Below are 14,892 nucleotides of genomic sequence, written 5' to 3'. Positions count from 1 at the left end.
AATCTCAAATACTTAAAAAAGTATTAATGCTTTTTATTTATGAATTTTATTTAAATGAAATTTTAGAAAATTTTCAATTTTAAAATAACAAACAATTGAAATATATAAAAAAGCTGGAATTACTCTAAATTTAAGCTAAATCTACTATTAAAAATGTATTTTAATCTTATACTAAATTATATATATCTTATATAATGAATTAAAATACATACAGAATTTATATAATGCTGGTACTTCAGATGGCAATATTTTATTACTTATTACTAATTTCCCCCCTCTGAATGTTAAATAGTAGCAGCATATGGTTAATTCTGAAAACTAAGTTACAAAAATGATGACATTATGAATTAATTTTAGATAACAATTTTTTACCATGATGCTTATAAAAGTAGCTATTTTATGTTTTACTTCTTTGAAAGTAAATAAAAGAAAAATTTTAGTATGTAAAATGCGAGTAAACAATCATCTTGAAAAATACATGGGTACCAAAATTTAGATAAACTGCTATAATAATCAGTTACCGATTATAAAATCTTTTCAAAGGATTAAAACATTGAACTAAAAAATATTAAACTAAAGACGATGAAATTATAAAATTTGACACATTTTTATTAGCAGAATTCAAAATTGATAACACACCTACAGACAATTTTATTACAATAAACGAGGGTCATACACTAAGTCAATACAAGCTCTGCAGTGACAATCTGGTTCCTCAGCAACATCTGTTTACTTATAGAAAAATCTCATTCATTCATTAAGTTAAAAAAATGAAGGACTTTTTTTCTTTATTATTATTTAAAAAAAAAGTATATCTTCAGACTCAATTAGTGTGCTGTGAAGCTTCACCAAGGGTAACACAAATGTTAGCAATGAAATCATATACTTTAAAATTCGGAAAATCATATTTATCTGAATTAGTATTTTCCACACTTCCCCCCCCCCCCGAAAAAAAAGGTGAAACTCAAATGGGGAAACAGAATGGGATACCTTTAACTTTCCCAGTTATGCTAACATGTTCACTGCTATTTGTGACAATACTTGAAGTTAGCAAACTGGGTTTACCAGTTATGAGAGAATTTATTATTGATTGCTTTACCTAAATGAACGAGTAGTACTGACACAGTAAATGCATAAAATGTTTAGGTATTTGGTATGCAGGAAGGAACTAAATAATACACTTGGTGTATTGGATCATTTATTTTTCAAACCGTGGTTATAGGCTCATTTATTTGCCAAAACTATAGATAAATGTTTAGAACGCAGACTTTTTTTTGTTTTTTTTTTGTTTATTCACTTGGGATATGTTATAAGCAGACTGCTCAGGGAAATAATGTGTGAAAAGTTTTGCGTGAATGCATAAAAAGCGTGAGTGCTGTTTGATTAGATCCAAATTATCTTGCAGTTGGCAGAAGGTTGGTTGGATGGTTGGGGTTACAAAAGGTTGTGTATTTTCAAAATTTTAAATAATACAGACAAGAACACATATACCATTTAGTACATACTCATAAATATAAATTTATAAGTATATAATAGCAATAAAGTTTAATAAAACCTGCAATAAAATCAACGGTAAAAGTGTATTTTAGGGTACCCATTGGTAAAACTTGGCGATTTTTGGCCAGTACATAGATACCAGGTTTGTGCAATTCTTTGACTTGTTATTTTGGCTTTATGTAGCGGAAATTTTTGGCACAAGAATTGCCGCCACACAAAGCCAAAATTCCCTAAAAAAGTCATGAAGATAGGGAATTGATCACTGTTAAAAGTATCATTCCCAATACTAAATGAACAAAAGGGATATGTGATGGTGAACTAATGGGCAGATCAATACTGTGAAATGTCCTCGTGGGCTGGTGGAAATACATTTGTTCTCCGGTATTAAGGAGGCACATGCAGTGATCACTAATGAGCTCTTCTATTTGTTTTCCCCAAAAAATTTATATCACCACTACTCCAGAGATGATTCAGGAAATTAAAATCTCCAATTAAAATGAAAGGAGCACGCAACTGTTCTACCAAATCATCTAATTCCTTTTTATCAATCACTTCATTAGGAGGCAAGTAGATGGTACAGACAGTGACAAGCACAGGGGTGTTTGTGGGACCCCAAAAAATCCCCTGAAACTTTTACGGACTTACTACCGACATTTTGGAGTTTCGAGAAGGGGGGGGAGAAATGAAAAATTACAATTATGAAGTATTGAATGATCTAATTATAAAAGTTCAATGAATTACTTTTTTTGCAAAATTAATAACCATAAATTTTCAAACATATAAACTACTACATTTTATGTAAATATTTTAAATTACCTGAATTAATTCTTTAAAAAAAATTATCTAATTTCTGCTGCTTTTTTTTTTTTTTTTTTCTGATGTTTGTGGGCTTGTGTTTCTTTTGTGGTGAACTTCATAATTGCAGGAAGGTTGACTTTTATTTTCCTCATTTACAGTTGAAGAAATTTCCTCAAGAACTGCACATGCAGAGGTAGAAGCAGTTTGCTTTTCTGCTAATGTAGAAGGTTTTTCAGAGACTTTTATAGGTGACTCATCTGAAATACATGTTTTTAAGTCGTCTTGATATGTTTTCCAACTTCTGTTCATATTCAGTAAGAGATCTTTGTGAATTGGATCAGTCAATGGATTTTTTGAGCCATATTTTTCACATGAGGTTTCTTTAGAAGCCATTAAATCATATTTAATAGTCTGCACTGCATCTAGGGAATCAATCTTAAGAGAGGTTCTATAATCAGTGACAAGTGTATCCATTAAGTTGAATGCACTTTCCACTAATGGGCCATGGAAGCAGCTAAGGCAGGCTTTGATCAATTTAGCCAATGTAGGATACTTATAATCATTTGTGAAATCATCTTTTAAATTAAAAACTTTAGACCAATATTTATCAATTGTACACTTGACTTGATTTCCACTTTCATCAGATGTGTAGAGCATTTCTTTGGTGATATCAATATCACTCTGGTATAACCTTATTTCAGCTTCTACTTTTGACTTTTCATTATCACTAAAAATATGGGACATAAAAGATGATAATTTTTCAAAAGTTAATATTGTACTGGTTTTACCTCTTAGCTCTGGATCTAATGCTGTAAAACTAATTAGATATGAATTTTTAAGGGGTAATTTCTGTTTCATATGCTGTGCTGTATTAGTATAAGCTTTCATCAGAGAAATTTGGAATTCTTTTGCTATTGGATGATTTTTTGATAATTTCTTCAGGAGAGTGGAAGCTTCTGCACCAGTAAATATTACTTTGCTAGGTAGATGGAATTCTGGATTTGTGACATCAACCTTTAATAAATCATTATAAGATGCACACTCTATATTTTCTGGCTTCATAAAAAAAAAAAAAAAGAGAGAAATTTTGCCATCAAATTTATAAATACTGGAATGTATTAAATGAAGCATTGGTTTTTTTGTTTCAAATAATTTAATATATGTGTTGAACTCTGGTAGTACTGCTGAATATAATGCCATATGCAATAAAGTTTTGTTTTGCACAACAAATAACCCATTTAGTATTCTTTTTTTTTCCGAGCTAAAGCATCCTTTGTGAAATGTTGGGAATGCAAGCAAGAATACACCCCTTCAACAATTTTTTTCTGAGCTGCAGAAATATTTCTTTTATTTTATACAGTTTCAACATAAGAAAAATAATCCCCTTTATCAGTTTTATCCAAGTAGTGAAAATAAAATGCAATAAGAGCATCCCACAGATTTTTGATTCTTTCTAAAACACATATAATGTACACCCACCTATGGTCTGGTCTCTTCAAGGGCTTAAGTTTTTTAATGGCAAGGGATTCACAGATTTTGAAAAAATTTTCTCTTTTACTGCAGCTTTTCATATCAAAATAGATGTCATCAAACAAATCTTCTAAGTATCTATCAAAACATGAAGCAAATTTTTTTGCACAGTTATTAGCTGTGTGACATGTGTCACCATCAATATCTAATACGTGGGGTGCTTTGTTTGATCGTAGTCTGGTTTCAACACCCTTTTTTTTTCCACGCATGGTGTTACATGAGTCCATTAATACACTAATTAAGTTTGTCCATGGAATATTATTATCTTCAATAGTATTAACAACTGCTTTAAAAACAGCTTCTGAATTGCAAGATTCCATCTTTAGAGATGCAAAATGATGAACTACAACTTCATTTTGATTGTTGTCATAAAACTGCACCAATATTGCCAGTACACTTTCTTGAGCATTGCTAGTACTTTCATCCAAATTTAGAGAAAATGGAGTCTCCTTTAAAGTTTTAATGATATTTTCCTTAATAGTTTTTGCGAGCCCATATTTCATCTTACAACATGCAGTAGTCCTGGACATTTTCAACGAGTTTAGTGCCGTCTGATCGCGGCTCAATTCTTTGCAGAGTTTAATTAAATTGGGAACTACATTGAAAGAAAGAGAATTCTCGGCGATAAACAAAGTTATTAATACCTCTTGGTGTGCTTTTCTTGTCACTATATCCAATGGCCGAGCATCAGTCTCCAGTAAGTCATCAGTATTTTTTGAATTAGCATAATTACTTAAAGTCATTGAATGTCTAATGCACTTTAAATATTTTATGTGCGTCACAGTTTTAGAATGATTTGTGAAAGCCTTGAATCCTTCCCCACCATACTTCAGCAGTGAGTTACAAAAAACACAATATGCTTGTCCAGCAACATTTATTTTCTTGCACCATGTGCCGATGGTATCCCCATTATCATCTCTCCATTCAATCCAATTCCACCTAAATGCATTCCGGGCACCTTCTTCTAATTGTATAATATCACTATTTATATCGAGAAATTTCATAGTGAAATTCTCTTGCGTACATAAATAAAAAAATATTTCAATAAACGAAACGAAAAATTTACACGTGCATCAATAAATGAAACGAAAATTTTACACAGCGGAGAAAAAAAAGTTGAGAAGCAATCAATGACAAATAGCTAATACGCCGAAAAATCCTCCTTCTCTACTTATTGGTGCCACGCCAGGAGAGATAAACCTTTGAACTCAGAGTCACGTGATTGCACATCTGGTCGAACGAAGTATCTCCCTTTTTTTTCTGCCGCGCCTACTTGCCGAAAAGAATCCAGAAGAGAATGTCCGAGAAGTGGGGGAATGAGTCATAACTCACAATAAGGAAAGAACAAAAAAGAAGTTTTTCCCCCCTTTTCACGCATTATCACTGCCTTTGAAGAAAGAAAGGAAAAGTTTTCACCACACACGCTTACCTTGCATTTTCTGCTTTCAAAGCAAACAAAATTACCCAGATCAAAATAAATAATTCATTATTATTCCTACTTCCTTTTGAACGACGATCCCCGGAATTTCCGAGTATTGAAGTTCAAAATCCCCGGAGTACAAACACCCCTGCAAGCATTCTGATATTGATCTGTACCACAACAGCTTGGAGACATGTGTTCAAAGGAAAGATAGACGAAGGGTAGACATAGCAGGTGAGGATAGCAACACCTCCACTTAATGCAATACGCTCGCCAGACAAAAAGTCTTTCCTGACAGTTGAATATCTCTGCAACTTAGTTGTGCTATCTTGCTTGAGAAATGTCTCCCGCACTTCAAAACAGGCAGGGTGATAAATATCTATCAGGCTTTTGATATTCACTAGACCTTGATAAAATCCATGACAGTTTCCAGAAATTAAGGTATCCATCCTGAATATTTATTTTGCCTATGCTGTTTCTTTAGGCGTGGTAGGTTTTTTGGTGGAGCTAATCCTTCTTCTAATTCCATTTCAGAATTAGGCATATCTGATAGCATACTCTGTAATGAGGTATGACCAGAATTTACTGTTTTTGAGCTTATGTTATATTGAAGAGGACTTCACTTGTTTTTTAATATTAATTACTTCAGGTTATTTATGAGCTAGTGTATTTTTAGTACGGGCAGATAAATTGCCATTTGGCATTTTTTGTGGTACTTCAATTTTAGTCTTTGTTTGAATGATAAGTGATGTCTGAATAGCTACTGAGTGAACAGATTTTGTTGCATTGGCAAAACTCCGATTTGGGTGAGGTTGAGTGCTTTCAAACAATCTCTTAGCTTCCGTATATGCTATCTTTTTGGTTGCCCTTATAGTTTAGATTTCTATTTGGGACAGGAGTGAGAGAAGGATGGGTGACTCCCTTTACAATTAACACGAAGAGGCTCAGCAATGCAACCCTCACTTTCATGATCCACAACAGAGCAGCGAGCACATGTAAGGTTACCGCAACATACAGCCTTTGAGTGCCTAAGCCGCTGGCATTGAAAACAACGCACAAGGTTTGGCATATAGAGTCCCACCGGCCAATGCAAATAACCTGCTTTAATGTGATTTAGAAGTTGAGGAGTGTTAAAGGTCAAAATAACATGTTTAGTATCAACTGACTATCCCTTATTTTAATACGACTTGCATCGCAAACATTCTGCTCAGCAAGTTCGACAATGAATTTTTCATTCAATACTGTTAATAGGTTGACTTCTGATATCATGCCACGACTAGAATTCAGAGTTTTGTAGAGAAATTTGTAGAGAAACCATAACAGCAACTTGTCCCATTTTTGACATAGTAAGAAGGATCTTCAATTGATTAACAGAGACAGTTTATATTAATAAGTCACCAGACCATAAGTGTTTAATTAATTTTGGTTCTTCAGCAAAGGCTTTTACATATTTTTGAACAAGGAAAGGTGACACTTTATGCAATTCAGCAGATCCTGTCATAACCAAAAACTGGAGAACAAAATGGAGAATTGGAGTGTTTTCTGTAATTTCCATAGTTTGAGGTCTTGATGATTCCTTGGCAGTTTCATGAGGTATAATAAAAATTTTTGAAGCTGTATTTGAAGGAAATAAAAATTCAGACCCAGCGTCCTCACCCACCTCCAACAAGGGGATTCAGATTCCTGTACCAGGGATAACCAGGTCTATACACAAACTGAAGCCCTCAGTCGGCTTTCCCAAAAGCAGGTACTCCAGAGAGCTTTCCCCAAGCCACTGACATAAGGAGAAGTGACCAGTCAATTCACAATCACGAGGATGACAAGATGATTTCCGTTTAGCTGAAGCAGAGGACAAAGCAGTGTGTTGGATACAGTACCTCCCCCTCAACTACCAAGACCCTCCTTTCTAGCAACACGGGTCTTCACACACAGCAAACACATGAGCAGTTTTCTCACCATTGGAAAACTAGACACAAGGGCTGTTCCATTTTCTCATGATGAGCCCCAACCTTCGAAGAGGAGAAAGTTTCAGCTGAGAGGATAGGAGATGGAAAAGCAGATATATTACTGGGGCACCAGAATCGTGTCACCTGTCTCACCAAAATTATCCCTGAAGAGCTAGGGTACGTCAGGTTTGTTACATCCGTACTCACAAAAGGTGAGGCCCTGAGAAGAGTTGCCAGTGGGAGGAAAAGTATTATTTCATATGTCAACTATATGTGAATTCAGTTATAACTAGAAGTAACCTATTATTCCGCTATTTAAATAATAAACAACAGAAACACTCAATCAGCTTTGGCAGCAAACGTGTTAAAATAAATTTGCATTCTGTCTATATAGGTTGATTCTGCCCAGTTATGACTTGAGAAACTTCAACCAAAACGATTCTAAACCAAGCTAATTTTATATAATTAAAGAGTTTATGAATATAGATTATATATTTGATAACTCTAAAATATCTTCCCCACTTTTCATTATCACAAACTTACAGTATCAAGTCCAAGATTCGAACTCATAGGGACTTATTCTGGATTTGGGATTTTTCCAGATATTTGATCATCGTTTTAAATCTAGTAAGATGACATGTAGAAATTATAAAATTCAAAATATGAAATACTGAAGCCTTTATGACCTTAAGGAAGTCAAAACTTATATTAAAAACTCATTATTTACTTGCTTATTTTATTAAACATTTCTTTCAATGTAATTTATTTAAATTACTTCATGTCGGGAGCCGATTCTTTTCCCTTACTTCAATGAACAGATATAATTTCTGGATCAGTTAGTTTCACTATTCAAGGCCTGCAGTTACTTTGTGGAGGATTCCCACTAAATTATCTTTTTTTTTTTTTTTTTTTTTTTTTTGTTCTCAACACATCTCTGTCATTTTCTTCACTATCAGTAGTGACACTGGCTTTAGGACCATACTACAGATTTTGCCATCTGTTTATTGATTGATTATTGAGATACTGTCATCCCCAAAGAATACTTTCATATCATCTTCATGTATTACCACTCGTCCCCATTTCTTCACAAATTCGATTAATTGGAAAACGTTGCATTTTCTTAGAGATGTCTGAAAACCTTCGAATTCATGCCTATCACCATAAAGCTTAACTAGCGACCATTATAAAATATTGGCGATATATCATGAGATTGGCGGTTGAAGACATGATGCTCTGTAAATTTTGTCTTGTTTCTATTATATGCTGAAGAAGTTAAGCCTGAATTATATTAGGTTAGTTATTTATTGCACTTATGCCTATATCCCGCACATGCTTAAAGCTTACCTGAGTCCTGAATAAATGCATTTCCACATACACATTAGGCTTATCCACAACAAGCACTAGATATTTTGCAACCCAGCACAGTCTCCACACATTCGAAATTCTAATGCCAAGCATTTCCCTAAATTATATACAAATTTTGTTGCTGGGTGTTTTTATAAATTTTGAAAAATTTGCCACCCACTGCAGCCACACAAGGTGCTTGCAATGAATAACAAATCAGTTATTCTCATTTCAAACAGCACTAAATATACAAAATTTATTTTTTGCATATGGAAAGAAATTTCTGTTAAATTTCTCTTCATAAACACATTCAACACTTTGCAGTGCAGGTCTGTAATCATTATAATGTGAACATAAAAGGTTATATGGTATTCAATTACTAACATTTTTTTTAAAGACTTATTTAAACATTGCTGCATTAGTCACTGCTCATGTTGCTGTATAGCGATAGTTGTGTGATGATGAAAGCAAAAAAGTAATAAATAATGATTCACTAGGTTGCTTTCAGGCATATAAATTATTCAGCAGGTATAAAAATCAACAATATTTCGAAGTATAACATTTTGTTTTGAGACGTATGTCAAGTAAAAAAGCGTCTACAAAGCCAAATTATAGATCATGTAGATTTATGGTAAAAATTACTATGTCTTCAATAAAGAGGTATTTTATTGAGAGCCAAAGTGAAATTAAGAATCAGAACTTCCCACATGTTTTATTAATAAAAAATATCAAATGCACATGGGTAATGTTCTCTTCATAAACACATTCAACACTTTGCAGTACAGGTCTGTAATCATTATAATGTGAACATAAAAGGTTATTTGGTATTCAATTACTAACATTTTTTAAAGACTTATTTAAACATTGCTGCACTAGTCACTGCTCATGCTGCTGTATAGTGATAGTTGTGTGATGATGAAAGCAAAAAGTAATACATAATGATTCGCTAGGTTGACTTCAGGCATATAAATTATTCAGCAGGTATAAAATCAACAATATTTTAAAGTATAACATCGAAGTTTTGAGATGTATGTCAAGTAAAAATGCGTCTACAGAGCCAAATTATTGATCATGTAATTATTGATTATGGTAAAAATTGTTTCTTCAGCAAAGAGGTATTTTATTGAGGGCCAAAGTGATGGTATTTTTGCTCCTGCTAGAAAATTATTAAGTATATATAAAAATATTAGCATTTCATAATAAATAATGATTCCTGTTTAAAACAGCACAAGACAACCACTTGATTTAATAATAATTTCCAGTTTTCCTTTTGACAATCATTAAATTTGCATTAAAATGTATTCGCAGGAGTTTGACCTCTTAAGAGTTACATACCCCTACTCTGGCACACATTCATTATTGGCAAACTCCTTACAGATTCCAAGTTCTGCTTTGCAAATTATTTTAGAAATATATGTCGCCTGCAGCTTCAGTCACTGAAAATGTTTTCATTACCGTTAGATCATTTACATTGCAAGATATGCCATCTCCTCCGTTTTTCATGTGCAGATAATGCTGTTTATTTGTTGCTTCTATTCACCGACTTTGTTAGCATGTAACCTTTGATTTGTGATAAATGGCTTCTGAAACTTAAGCCTCATTATGCCTAACTGAAAATGATAATGGATAATTTTTAGATGAATTTTTTTTAAAAAAGTAATCTAAAAAATAGCAATCTCTTGCACAATGACTGAAATTCAACAGATATAGTTTCTCACTCTCTTTTTTATTACAGTTCCAAAAATAATTAAACTTTCCTTTAATAACACTTAAGCAAGTGGACAACTTGTTAAAAAAAATACATAAAAGTGACATTCTGTGCAGTCACTCAACAGTCTGTCCTACATACAATAGAATATTTCTTCACTGCAACTGCTACATTCTTCTCAAGTTTTCCAGAAAAAACACTTCAGCGTCATAAACTTTTTATCAGACTTTAATAAATATTCAAAATGACTTTAATAAATATTCAATTTCGTATTTTCCTCTTAATAGTAAATTTTGTTTAAATAGGCATTTTCCAAGGAAAGGAAGTAATTATTTGAATCTGTGCCTATAGTTGATATTTACATAACAACAACTCTATTAAATGTACCAAAAATGTGATCTTACTGTAACTAATTTACATAGAGAAATGTGATTTACTGTATTCTGATGTAATTCTCATGGATTTTTATACATGTTAGTCATGTCAATAAATCAAACTCAATTAGATCAAAAATGACATTTTTACAAGCATCCTAAAGTACAGTGTGGAGCACCTTTTATATGCTTCTGGCTGATATGTTTTTTACATTTACATGTTGTTTTACTCTTATGATTTAAAAAATATTTAATTTGTATTAATATCATTTTTAAAATATTAATTATAAAAAATGTTTAAATTATTTGTTTAAACTATTAATATTAATTGAATATTTATTTGGAATATTAATTTAAATTTTGTTTAAACATAGTTAATATAATAGTGTAATACCAGTAGTAGTAGACAAGTAGTATCCAAATTGTGCAGTTAAATATATATGTGTGTGTTTCACATTGTAAATTAAAATTTTGCTTATACTTTTCTCATTTATATGTCATTTCTAAATGGTCCTTGAAAGACGTATAACAGGTGCTCCACTGTATTATAAAGCAACATATATCGCATCAATATACATTGAAAAATACCTAAAGTATCATAAGTTTGCATTAATTTGTACATAACATATTGTACAAATATTTCTAGAAATACATCAATTACACATATAAAGAGCAGAAAGGTTACAATGAACTGTGTGCTTGCCTTTCAGCAAAAAGACCATGTATCCATAAACTCCAGTGACTGCATCATGAAAACACTTCAGATTAGCAGGCAAGTGTAATTAACAGATTAGCAAATTACTACTTCATTGTACTACTTCATTACTTAAGATTACTACTTCATTACTTAAGATTAGCAGGCAGTTAACAATTAAAAATGCAAACTAACATGTCAACAGATACTAAGTATGGGATCATTCAAAAAGTCTGAGCTTAAAAAAAAAAAAAAAAAAAGCAGTCCTCTCGGTTTTCACGAGTTTGAACATTTTTTAATGCATTAAAGAATTCCAAGAAGTAAAATTTGCTGTATTTTTTAAAAGTAATTACCAAATTATTAATTTAGAGCCTAAGTAAGTAATTAAAAGATGAATTATTAATTTGAATGTTTGATCTGAATTTGAATTTGAATCCCTGAATTTTGATCATTAATCTTAGTTTTTCAAGGAAAGTTAAATATTTATTTGTCCTAAATTTTGCTAGTACTTCAAGGGCAATCCCAGTTAGAACTTTTATGACAACAAATTTTTAAAACAAGAAAAAATAAACTGGGATAATGATTTGCATCATCAGTTCCATCCATTTACAGTATTCACCATGCACAGAGTCATTTTGTTTACGGACAGATAAAAGTAGATGAATGGATTACCGCAGGTGCTGCTAATTCATGACTTTTATGAGTAAGTTTGGTTTCATTAAAAAGAGAAATGTCTTGGGAGTATTTGTGACTTATATCATGTAAAAATTTTCCAGTCTTAATAAAGACCCGTGTAACAACATGAGAACTCGTACAAAAACAATTATAAATATAAAATCAGCAGCAACTTGCATTAGTTTTTAAACCAGAAAAACTATAGGAAAAGCAGTTAATCCAAACTGAAGTGCTTTTCATAAACTATCGATGTTAAGTTGGTGAATTATGTTTTCCTCCACTCAACAACACTAGTGTGATGTTGGAAAGTAACACAATGGGCTGTTCATTGTCTTCGGTATAAGTTTTGTTTTTAGCTGAATAACAGCTTTTTAAATAAAGCTCCTTTTTTGTTAAGTTGCAATAAAGAGCAATGTATTACCGATGCAACAAGTTAACATAAATTTTCTCATCAAACTTGGGAACAATGAAACAAAAATTCATAAAAAGAAGGAAGACTTACAGAGAATTTACAATGAAGTGGTCAGCATTACTCAGTTGGGTCAAATGCTTCCAATAACAAAAAGATGATATGATTAATAATGGTAAAGCATTCTAATCTTCAGTTACCATCATCTACGAAAACATTGCTCGTGTATTATCTTGTATTTTGCATGATTGATGACTAACCATCACAATGACTAAAGAGTGTTATTCAGGGAAAACACCAATCATGTGAATAGGATATTAGAAATGAGAAAAATGTATACAAAGAACAATTTACTAAAATATTAAATACATGTACCAAACCATTTGATTGATGAAATAAATTGAGATAAATTAAATGCTAATAAATTACTCTATCACAAAAATCAGGGCAAATCATGATTTTCTTCAAACAGTGATTGCAGATAAAGAATCTTAGGTTTACAAATATGATTTGACAATGAAGTAGTAAAATATGTAAGATCCAAGAACTAAGCAAAATAATCTTAAAGAAGCAGATCAGAAATCAAATCACAGTCATATTCCTTTTTCCAACATTTGGGGAAATGAGCATCCTGAATTCATTTCACAAGCAGCTTACTATCTGAATACTTTGAGATGAATACGAGATCATGCATGAGGTATGTGACCACAGGTATTAGAAGAAATTGTATGATTTTATCACAGCACTAACTGTTCATAATTTACATTCAAGACTTGATAATTTCCATTCCTTAAATCCTATTTTTTCAGCACTAAAACGTCCTTCCAATTTTCCCAAGATCAAGCATCTACAGACATTTTCCCACTTCCAAAAATCAAAATGAAATTGCAGTGACAGTATTAGGAAAGCAGGGAGAATATCAAAACTAAAATGGCCTAGTAGTTGTGTGATCTATCAGAAAGAGACCTTCAGCAGTGCTTCCAACAATAGAAATTAGTATGGCAAAAAATCTATTAGCATTATTATTGAAATTATTGTTTTCAAGGTAACCATGTTGGTATATCAGGATAAAATCATATAAAGATTTAATGTTCTGCCCATGAGCTTCCCAGACAGATTTTATATATTTGATGCAATATGTGTTTAACACTACATTTTGCATTAGCATTTTTGTATATATCACTACAGCCCAAACTTACACATAAATGCCTCAAAGCTGAAGAACAGTTAAATGATTTTGATATATGTTTAAATTAATCCTAAAAATACAATGTTTTGTAAGAAATTTGATAATTTTTTTAAACTGAAAACCATCTAACCTTCAGAAGTTTCAACTTATTTATACAGGTAATTGCAAATTTTCCTTCATTATAATCTGCTATTTAATAAATACACTTCATAGTTCACCATTTTTCAAAGTGATAACTGTTAGTTGAAAGCAAAACTATTCTACATTTAACTGATCATAATTAAGAACAATGCAATCAAAAAGCAGACTTTTTAATCCAGGCTCAAGGAATGAAGCAGACTGAAGAAATAAGCAAAAATCTGGAATTAGAACAGAACAAAGAAGACTAGATGAATGCAGAAATAGTGATAAATAGAAGTCTAAGATCCAAGAACTAAATTTTTATATACTGGACAGCAGCAAGAATATTCACTATATTTGAACCTCACCAGGCATTTGGAATCATCTATAGGATCAATTCAAAAAAGTTTTAATGAGTTTGCATATGAAGCTTTATTGTAATACAAATTCTGACTTTAAAATGTTGAAATGAATAACATTTTAAATAAAGAAATACTTGGCTTGCTGTGATAGGAGAAAGTGTGTGTGTGCAACATCCTTTATTACCTGATGCTATTAAAATGAGATATGAACTAACAATTTGCTTGCATTTCAAATCTTATGCAGTTAAACAGTCAGAATGGCAATTCTGATACAACTTTATGACATATAATAAATAAATTTTCAAATACATACAGTCATACTCAAATAAGATTCTCACCACTAAAATTATATTTTCAGCTTGACAAATACACATCATTTTAAAACTGAATTTCTGGGGCAATTTTCTAATTGTTAAATTTGTTGACACTCTAGAAAAATATCTCATAATTAAAATTTATTACATAGAATTGTGTATCAAGTTATTTTAAACACTTTTGATTTTTTTTCTTTCACGCATTTGTGAAATGCCCAGGCCACTATGCAATTTTGAGGGAACATCTGCTTGATACTTCATAAGACAAGATCTACTTTGTCCAGTATTTTCTGAGAGATTTCCGGTTGACATTTAATTTTTCGTCCATTTTTTTCATTGTTGGGAGGCATTTTATGCTTATCAGATAAATCATTTCAGCTTTTATCTTATACATCTGAGATGTCTCTGTTACTTGTTTTAGTAATTTAGGATGGTAAAAACTTTTGACAGTTGTCATAATGTTTGATGCAATATTTCACATAGCACAGACCATCTGTTCTTACTAACCACTG

At 31.8% G+C, this 14,892-nt stretch overlaps 1 protein-coding gene and 1 long non-coding RNA gene across 4 annotated transcripts in view; one reads left to right on the top strand and one right to left on the bottom strand.

Annotated features, from left to right (window-relative positions):
• The window catches only part of LOC118188587 (rho GTPase-activating protein 12-like), a 131,158-nt gene that overhangs the window by 61,047 nt on the left and 55,219 nt on the right, over positions 1-14,892 (bottom strand). The gene's annotated exons all lie outside the window — the stretch shown is intronic.
• Positions 1-14,892, top strand: part of LOC118188588 (uncharacterized) — a 64,719-nt gene that overhangs the window by 327 nt on the left and 49,500 nt on the right. The gene's annotated exons all lie outside the window — the stretch shown is intronic.

The sequence above is a fragment of the Stegodyphus dumicola genome, chromosome X1 (genome assembly GCF_044657685.1).
Source record: "Stegodyphus dumicola isolate Sdum_Otavi_A_Nest chromosome X1, ASM4465768v1".
Classification (NCBI taxonomy): Eukaryota; Metazoa; Arthropoda; class Arachnida; order Araneae; family Eresidae; genus Stegodyphus; species Stegodyphus dumicola.
This window is presented reverse-complemented; position numbering and strand designations above follow the sequence as displayed.